We start from the raw sequence: 9,720 nt of genomic DNA on the forward strand, positions 1-9,720 counted from the left end.
CCTTTTTTATAGTTGGAAATATGATTCAATTTAACTTCACTAGATTTGTGCAGTCTCATGCAAATAGGGTGAAATTTTCATGTCAAACAAGAAAATCAGAGTCTCATTAGATTATCAAGTATTATTAAAATCAGGACATTAAAAAATCACTTTAATTTTGTATGGCTGGGAGTACCATTTTTGAGGGTGACAGATACTGTTGCTCAGTATTACCAATATCTGTTTTACTTAGGCTAGTAAATAATAGAAAAATAACAAAGATGTTATCAGATGTAGGTCCACCGAACATCCAGATCAACACAACCCAACATCTTCTGCAAGCTTCCCAGTAGTCATTCCCAGCATAAATTAATCATCCACTTGAAATGATCATACTATTCTTATCCTAAAGCATTATTTCTCAACCTTGACAAATCTAAGATGTATGGAATTTAACTCCCAGAATTCCCCAACCAGCATGCTGCCTTAAAGCAATAATTATGTACAAAACATATGTGAGTTTTTCTAGAATCAATTCAGAACAATGGTACTATTTCTGTCTATTTATAAGCCAGTTTCCATAGAATCCCTCCGTTCCAATGCTTTGATTATTGCCTCAGTACTTCAGTTAGATTTATTCAATGGGATACACAGGACTATTCATTAAAATTCTGATCCAGTGTGTAAGCACTATAAATGTAAAAAGACTGTACAGTTCAAGTGTGCTATATTCTGAGCTTTGCCTTTTTGGCATAGAATATTTTTTTGGTAAAACAATAGTTTAATTATTTATTGAATAACAACACAATAGTAAACATTATGGCATCAATTCTACAATGCATGAAAAAGTCTAAACAGGGGTGGCAGAATAATTAAAAAGACCTTCTGTTTGATTGTCTGATAGTTAGAATATTCTCCCTGAATTTCAGCTCCACCATTTAAATTAAGCCCTTATGTAATTCACAAAACAATGTATTAATAATTTGTGAAATAAGAAAAAGAATAGCCTAATTTTGGGAATCAAGGAAAAAAGAATTAAGCAAATCCCCTGGTTAACTGGTGCATTTGGCAATTCATTTGTCAAATATGTGACGTAACCTAAACTCTTGATTAGTTTTACTGACATTTCATAATTTTGTTAATTACTCAAAGGTATTGTAGTCTGATGAAAGAGATAGAGGATCATAATTTTTTCTTTTATTTTCTTTTAAGAATTCATGAAAACAGTTGGATTTTTTTTGTCCCTTAGACAGGTTTCATTTAATTGACAAACCTAGCAAACATTCAAAAGATCATCTTCACTGACAAATGAAACTATTTCATGGACAATCTATAAAAGTAACTTAAACAAAACAACAACAAAGAGAAAATGGGAAAGAAAAAGTTCTTTCTTAACTGGGTCTTTCATTTGCTCAGATAAATTGTTTAAAACACAAACTATTATGACTGATTTCAATTAAATTCATAATGAATGAAATAGAACAGGATTAAATCTGATTTAAAAATTTTACAACTATATATATGCAACTTAAACATCAGCAAGAAAATAGTCACAAAAACATTCATTGCTCATTTCATTACTAATTAATATTTAGCTGTTCATTTAAATGATTCTGCAATTATCAAAAACAAGAAAAGAAAATGATAGATTACCTGACGGAAGAGTCCTGTCTAAATGAAACAATTAACTCTTATGGCTATGGAGTTTCTACAGTTTGAGTATTTAAAGTCACCACCCTGATTGGTTGGTGTTTGTTTATTTGTATAGAGTCTATTGCAAATAGGCCATGAGGATTTTTCTTAGTCAAATATTTAAATGTTACTTCACAGATGTACTTGATCACTTATAAAAAAAACCTGAATGAACTGCTATTCTTGTTAAAAGTTCAAATATTTCTAGTCCTAGCATGTTTTTTTAAAAAAACCATTTTATTCCATGCTTTTAAGTACAGCGATTTACATTCTAGATTAATTTTGTGACAGAAAGTCACAAAATTACATGTCCCTATTTCTAACCCAAATCTAATGTAGATGCAGAGCAGTAGAAAACAGAATGCAGTGGAAACAATGTTCTTAGATATATTCTTCGGTAAGTTGTCTGAACCTAAGAGCTAAATGCTACTTAACTCTGTGGACAACAGTTTGTGTGATGTAGCTAAGACACATAACTTTAGCCTGAACAAGACTGGTTAGTTTAACACTAATTCTAATTCTTGTTTGGTAAATTATCCCCATTTTCTTTTCATATTGTACATTAAGTCTCTCAATATATCCCCAACATGGATATGTATGAAATAGACATACATACATACATACATACATACATACATACATACATTCGTAGATTTTCACGGGTGTAGGTATGCTGGTCTAGTTGTATTTGGGTCTAGTTGTATTTGGGTCTTTTCCCATGTAAGATTGAGATTGTCTTGGCAACGTTTCAGCGAGGTCTCACTCGCCATCTTCAGGCTGGGTTTTGGGCCCGAATACAACAAGACCAGCATATATATAGAAAATACCCAGGGTGTGCAAAACATAAAATGGCAACTCAAAATGTGCTAGCACTGATGATGTTACATAGTTTGGCTAATGAAATGTCTGCAAGAAAACAAGTTCAGAGAGCACCAAGGATTTCTCATTTCAATCCTGAGCTACAAAATATTATACTTCATTGCAGTGGTGGGTTCCAGATCCCGTTGCAACCGGTACAGTTGCAACAGGGCTCAGCGTCTTCCACATGAACGCGTGCGATACGCGCGCACACATGTGCAGCATGCGCATGCATCTTACCTTCCAGCGACGCCGCCACAAGCCTCCGCAATGGTCCAGCTGCTTGGTGGAGCGTTGCACAGGCACTGTACGCACCATGCGCATGTGCGGAAGCACTGAAGGCTTTAAAGACAGGTAAGGAGCGTGGGTGGGTGGGCCCTCTGGAGCACTGTACCGGAGCGGTACCTGGTGCTCCGGGAAGGTTCCAGTACGCCCGTACCAGGGCGTTCCCCCTGCAACCCACAACTGCTTCATTGGCATAATTTGGGTATTTAGTTTTGTTTAGGGTATTGTGTGAACCTAAATACTGAAGGTTTATAATCAAACTTCATGGCCTAATATTTAATATAGCTCTTTGGTACTATACTGCAAAAACAAATTGTAGCAAATTGTAGCCTGATATGTGAAATCAACCTATGTGTCCTATGCATTTTTGTGACATGTTTGTATCACTTGGCAATCTCAGTATAGAAGCAATAGTGAGAAAGTCATAGTTTGTGGAGCAAAGTGTGGGTAGTGGATGTTTTTACTAAGGATGTATGAGAAATATATAACATTCAAATTTCAAATTCTTTATAAAATGTTCAAGCAAACATATTGCATGGTTTTCTGACTAGGATAAATTACCCTGAGAAGTTTGATAGCAATATTAACGTGTGTGTGTGTGTGTGTGTGTGTGTGTGTGTGTGTGTGTGTTAAGGAAAAGATTTCCCTCACACATATGTGCTAGTCAGTGCCAACTCTAGGGGCAGTGCTCATCTCCATTTCAAACCCAAAGAGCCAGCGTGTTCCAAAGAGATCTCCGTGGTCATGTGGCTGGCATGACTAAATGCCAAAGGCACAAGGAATCTTCCCACCAAAGGTGGTTCCTATTTTTTTTTGCTGCTAGGGATTTGAACCGCTGAACTGCTGACTTTCTGATTAACAAGCTCAGCATCTTAGCCACTGAATCACCATGTGTGTGTGTGTGTGTGTGTGTGCGCGCGCGCGCATGATAGTCCAAATGGTAAAAGTGGTGACAGAGATGAAGTTCTTCATTCCCTGGCAGACAGACCCTGAGAAATACCTGTTCTGTCAACATAGGTGGATGGGCCAATCCTAGTGGGATGAAGGTTCCTCAAGTAACCCAGAGCCATGCTATGAAGGTCTTTAAAGGGGATAACCAATATCTTGAATTGCACCCAGAACCAAACTGGCAATCAGTGCAATATTGGCGCCTGCGCAGGGGAAGATGGCTGCCTGAGCTTGCGTCACCCCCCCCCCCTCTTTTTTCCCGCGGATGACAATTTTCCAACAGGCGGCATTCTCAGCTTGAACTCTGATTGAACTCTGATTGCCTGCTTTCTCCTTGGCGAGACGCCGTTGAGCCCTGCTACCACCTTGGGGGGTTGGTGAGTCATGCGCTAACCCAAGCGCCCTTCCATCACGGCCTTTCTGACTCTGACTCTGACCACCATTGCTGCGGACTGACTGTTGGGATTCCAGCCTCTGTAGCTGGCCTTCCTGACTCCCACTGTTATTGCTGCTGCCAGCTGTGATTATTCCCAGACGTGCCTTTCCAGACGGTGCTGCCCCCTGACTGTCTTCCATCTTGATTGTTCCCATTTTCACCTTCACCCCTAAGACCATCATTTTGGAAAGAACTGGACGCGTGAGATCAACCGCTTGTCGCCTTTCCATCGCCATAAATTGGGTTCTGGCATGACCCCCTCCCCTCTCGCCTCCTTCCCTCTGCTTTCTCATCTGATCCTAATTTAACAACGTGGACACGGGGGCTTCCCCCTCAGCATCTCGGTTGCTGCGGTTCAACCATGGAGTCCTCAGACCCCCGTCTTTGCCGAGAATTCTGCATGTCACCCTGTGTTTACAATCTTCACAGAAAGGGAAAACGGAGGACGAAGAGGATGTGGGTGGGGAGTTTGTCCCCCTCCCCTCCGACCAGCGTCAACCCCCCATCAACTTTAAACTTTAGAGCTTTGTATTTCCTACTGGATCCCGCAGAAGAGGACTTTCTGAGCATAAAGACATCCTCTCTTTATTACTACTAACTTTATTTATTTAAAAACTGTGCTCAACCGCTTGGCGGTCCTAGAACGGTGCCCATCTTGTTGCTGAGTGAAGGAGTGATTGTAGGTATGGATGATTGAGATAATGTACCCACGTGTTTTTAAACTTAAATTTTTAAATTTTCTATTCTGTATCACTGTATATTTTAATATTTTATTATTAGTGGGGTATGTGTGCGGAGAATGTCTGCTTGGTATGCATGAGGGGATCAAGAGTGCGGCCCGGAGCCCCCTCCACTGAGTGCAGAAGCAGAAGTGGATGGGGACCCGGTTCTGCATCTCGTACCAGAGTGTATGATACGAATGGCCTGCTGGGGAGAACGGGGGCCGTGGGAGGGGAGGGGGGTCTACGGTGGCGGGGACGGTCCGGAGCATCCCGGTCATGGTTGGGAGAGGCAGGTACGATGGGAGTTTCAGGGCGGGCCATTACTGGGAAGGGGGGCTCGCTATGTTACAGTGATCCCTCGTTCCGGCCCTGAAAACTCAACCCTAGGGCTAGGTGGCAAGAGATGCCAGGGCCTTAGCCTCAGGTTGCTGCTGCTAAATGCCAGGTCTGTGATTCAGAAAGCTCCCCTCATCCGGGACTTAATATTAGACGAGGGGGCAGACCTGGCATGTATTACTGAGACCTGGCTGGGCCATGAGGGAGGAGTCCCCCTCTCAGAAATGTGCCCAGAAGGGTTTCAGGTGCAGCACCAACCACGACACAAGAGAAAGGGGTGGGGGAGTGGCTGTCGTCATCCGAAAATCATTAGCACCTCGTAGGATCCCTGCTCCAGAGACTGTCGGGTGTGAGTCCCTGCTGGTGAAGCTGGACCTTGGGGGTCAAGTGGCCTTGTTGTTAACGTACCTACCTCCCAGCTGCGTTGCAACAGCCCTGCCTTCGCTCCTGGAGTCAGTAGCCGGTTTGGCGGTTGAGTTCCCCAGACTTATAGTACTGGGGGACATTAACCTGCCATCTCTCGGCGAACGCTCTGATGGGGCGCAGGAGTTCATGGCTTCCATGACAGCCATGGACTTGAGCCAGGTAATTCAGGGTCCGACTCATACAGCGGGACACACTCTTGACCTTGTGTTTCTCTCGGGGCAGTGGAGAGGTGATCTGGAATTGAAGGGCATAAAGACCTTGCCCTTGTCATGGTCAGATCACTTCCTACTGAGGCTTGATTTTCTGAAACTACTCCCCCACTGCAGGGAGGGGGAACCGATTAAATGGTTCCGCCCCAGGCGCCTGATGGATCCTTAGAGAGTTCAGACGGAGCTTGGGGAAATACCTGACTCCCTTGCCCACAGTCCGACGGAGTCCTTGGTCGCTGCTTGGAACAAAGCAGCGGCTGGGGCTCTTGATCGGATTGCGCCTTTGCAGCCTCTTGGTTTACTGAGGAACTCCTGGAGATGAAGCGCCAAAAGAGACGCCTAGAGTGACTCTGGAGGGCCAGTAAATCCGAATCTGACCTAACACAATTAAGAGCCTTTATTAGGACTTATCTAGTGGCGATTCGGGTGGCTAAATGTACGCATTTCTCCACTCTCATTGCGTCCTCAGAATCACGCCCGGCCACCCTGTTTAGGATAACCCACTCCCTCCTGAAAGGGAGGGATGCGGGCGAACCCTTGCAGGGAAGAGCCGAGGAATTTGTTCAGTTTCTTTCGGACAAAGTCGCTCAGATTCGGACGGACCTGGACTCCACTTGGACAGTACCTGCTGAGATGCCGAGAGTGGGCCTTGATCGGATTTCTTGGAGTGAGTTCCAGCTCACTACTCCTGAGGAAGTGGACAAGGCCATGGGAGATGTAAGTACCTCCACCTGTTTACTGGACACATGTCCCTCCTGGCTGGTTTCGAGGTCACACGAGGCTGGCTCCAGAGGATTATTAATACCTCTCTACAGGAGGAATCTTTCCCGCTGCCCCTAAAGGACACGGTGGTAAGACCCCTCCTTAAGAAGCCTTCTCTGGATCCAGCTATTCTTAACAACTACCTTCCAATGTCCAACCTCCCTTTTGTAGGGAAGGTTGTTGAAAAGGTGGTGGCCTTTCAGCTCCGACAGACCTTGGATGAAGCTGATTACCTAGACCCCTTTCAGTCGGGCTTCAGGCCTGGTTATTCCACTGAAACTGCTTTGGTCGCATTGACTGATGATCTCTGGTGGGCCAGGGATAGAGGATATTCCTCTATCCTGGTGCTTCTTGACCTCTCAGGGGCCTTCAATACCATCGACCATGGTATCCTTCTGAGACGACTGGGAGAGGTAGGAGTGGGAGGCACCGTGTTATGGTGGTTCTCCTCTTACCTCTCAGACAGGTCGCAGTCGGTGTTGGTTGGAGGACAGAGGTCGACTCCTAGGCCCCTAAAATATGGGGTGCCTCAGGGCTCGGTCCTGTCCCCTGTCCTATTTAACATCTACATGAAGCCACTGGGTGAGATCATTCGTCGGCATGGGATCAAATATCATCAATATGCAGATGATACTCAGTTGTATCTGTCCGCCCCGTGGCAACTCAGCGAAGCGGTAGAAGTGATGTGCCAGTGCCTGGAGGCTGTTAGGGTCTGGATGGGAGTAAACAAGCTGGCACTCAATCCCGACAAGACCGAGTGGCTGTTGATGTTGCCCCCCAAGAATGGATCAGATATTCCCTCTCTTAGCCTGGGGGGCGAAACCCTTCGCCCCGCAGAGAGGGTCCACAACTTGGGTGTCCTCCTGGATCCTCAGCTGACATTAGAATACCATCTGTCAGCTGTGACCAGGGGGGCTTTTGCCCAGGTTTGCCTGGTGCACCAGTTGCGGCCCTACTTGGACCGGGAGGCACTTCAAATGGTCACTCATGCTCTCGTCACCTCTAGGCTTGATTACTGTAATGCGCTTTACTTGGGGCTGCCCCTGAAGAGTGTTTGGAGACTACAATTGGTCCAGAATGCGGCCGCGCGAGCGATATTCAGTGTACCTAGGTACACCCATGTTACACCTATCCTCCGCGAGCTGCACTGGCTTCCCATCGGTCTCTGAATGCGCTTCAAGGTGCTGGTCGTTACCTTTAAAGCCCTTCATGGCTTAGGACCTGGATACCTACGGGACCGCCTCCTGCCACATACCTCCCAACGACCTATAAGATCACACAGATTGGGCCTCCTCTGGGTACCGTTGACCGGGCAATGCCGGTTGGTGACCACTCGGGGGAGGTCTTTCTCTGTAGCTGCTCCGGCCCTGTGGAATGATCTCCCCGCAGAGATCCAGACCCTTCCCACTCTCTCGGCCTTCCGTAAGGCCACTAAAACCTGGCTGTTCCGGCAGGCCTGGGGCTGTTGACCCCAAAATATGGTCCAGCCCCACTTGGAATGGAGTGCATGGTGGGTTTTTAAATCTATCTTTTCTTTCCTTCTATTCTTTTTGATTTGTATTGTTAGCCGCCCGGAGTCCCACGGGATTGGGCGGCATACAAATGCTATTAAACTTTGAAACTTTTAAGTTTGTAAGGACCACTAAAGGAGCCCCCAAAGGTGCCTGTGCTGCAGGGGTGGGTTCCTGCCAGTTCTATCCTCTTCAATAGAAGAGGTTCCACAAATCTACAGTGCCGTTTAGAACCGGTTCCAGCTCCCTCCCCCCACCCATCTGCACACATCAAGATGAAGAACGAGAGGAAGAATTCTGGGAGTTGAAGTCCACAAGTCTTAAAGCTGTCAAGTTTGAACACTCCTGGGAGTTTTTTTTCTAAAGGGTTAGGGGTGCAAGGGTCTTGTAACTTGAAAGCTTTAAAACTTGCATGCTTCAACTGCCAGAGTTTCTGAGCCAACATTTTGGTTGCTAAGCAAGAGTGTTGTTAAGTGAGTTTCACCACATTTTACAAGTTGGCTATGCCCAACCAGTCACATGGCTGGCAAGCCACTCCCACCCGGTCACATGGCCGGCAAGCCACTTCCACAAAGCAGGCCACACCTACAGAAGAGGTTCTAAAAAAATTTGAAACCCACCACTGCTGTGCTGCTACACTCTGCACCAGCTATAGTTTCTGAATGCTCATTACTAAAGTTCAATGATTGAGTGCAAGGACTCCTGATCCAAGGAAAGGTCACAACTGACATACAACCTAAAATTATGCAAAGGCTCTCCTAGTTGCAACTGTTCTTCAAGCAGAAGTCATGAGTCCAGGATAGCACCAGATCTGCCTGGGGTAATGCCACCTAATCCACAACTAATGATGTTAAGTTCTGGATCTTGGAGCTCCATGCACCCAAAGGCATTTGGTCTTGCCAGAGTTCAGCCAAAGGCTGTTGTCCCCAATTCAGACCTCACAGCCTCCAGGCACTGTGAGAAAGCAACAACAGCATCACTTGGGTCACTAGGGGTGTTGATTTAGAGTTGGATATTGTCAGCATACGTATGATACCTCAACGAATGGGGATGGATGATCTCACCCAGTAGCTTCATATAGATGTTAAAGAGAAGAGTAGCTATGGGCTGGACCTCTCACTCCCAGCCCTGATAGCCAGCCCAAAAGGATACCATGGTTGATAGAATCAAAGGCCAATGAGAGGTCAAGGAGAGAAAGGTTGGTTGCATTACCTTCATCCCGCTCTTATCAGAGATCATCAACAAGTGCAAACAATGCTGCATCTGTCCCATAAATGGACCTGAATCCTGAATGAAAAACATTCAGATAATCTGTTTCATCCAGGACTCTCTGAAGCTGCCAGGGAACCACCTTTGCAACCAATATAAGCCTGAAAACACTTCTTGAAAGGGAGAGGCCCATGTCTCCTGGAAAGCTTCCTGCAACACCTGGTTGATAATTCAAATAATCAAATCATACTCTTTAATGACAAGTTGTGTTGTTGACAATTCTTAGAAATAATATGCTAGACTAAAATAGTCCTTGGTCTGATCCAGCAATATTACACTTATGTTCT

General features: G+C 45.3%; 1 protein-coding gene across 1 annotated transcript in view; it reads right to left on the reverse strand.

Annotated features, from left to right (window-relative positions):
- SLC16A7 (solute carrier family 16 member 7) overlaps positions 1–9,720 on the reverse strand; it is a 179,896-nt gene that overhangs the window by 149,273 nt on the left and 20,903 nt on the right. The window lies entirely within an intron of this gene.

Source organism: Thamnophis elegans, chromosome 7 (assembly GCF_009769535.1).
Source record: "Thamnophis elegans isolate rThaEle1 chromosome 7, rThaEle1.pri, whole genome shotgun sequence".
NCBI lineage: Eukaryota > Metazoa > Chordata > Lepidosauria > Squamata > Colubridae > Thamnophis > Thamnophis elegans.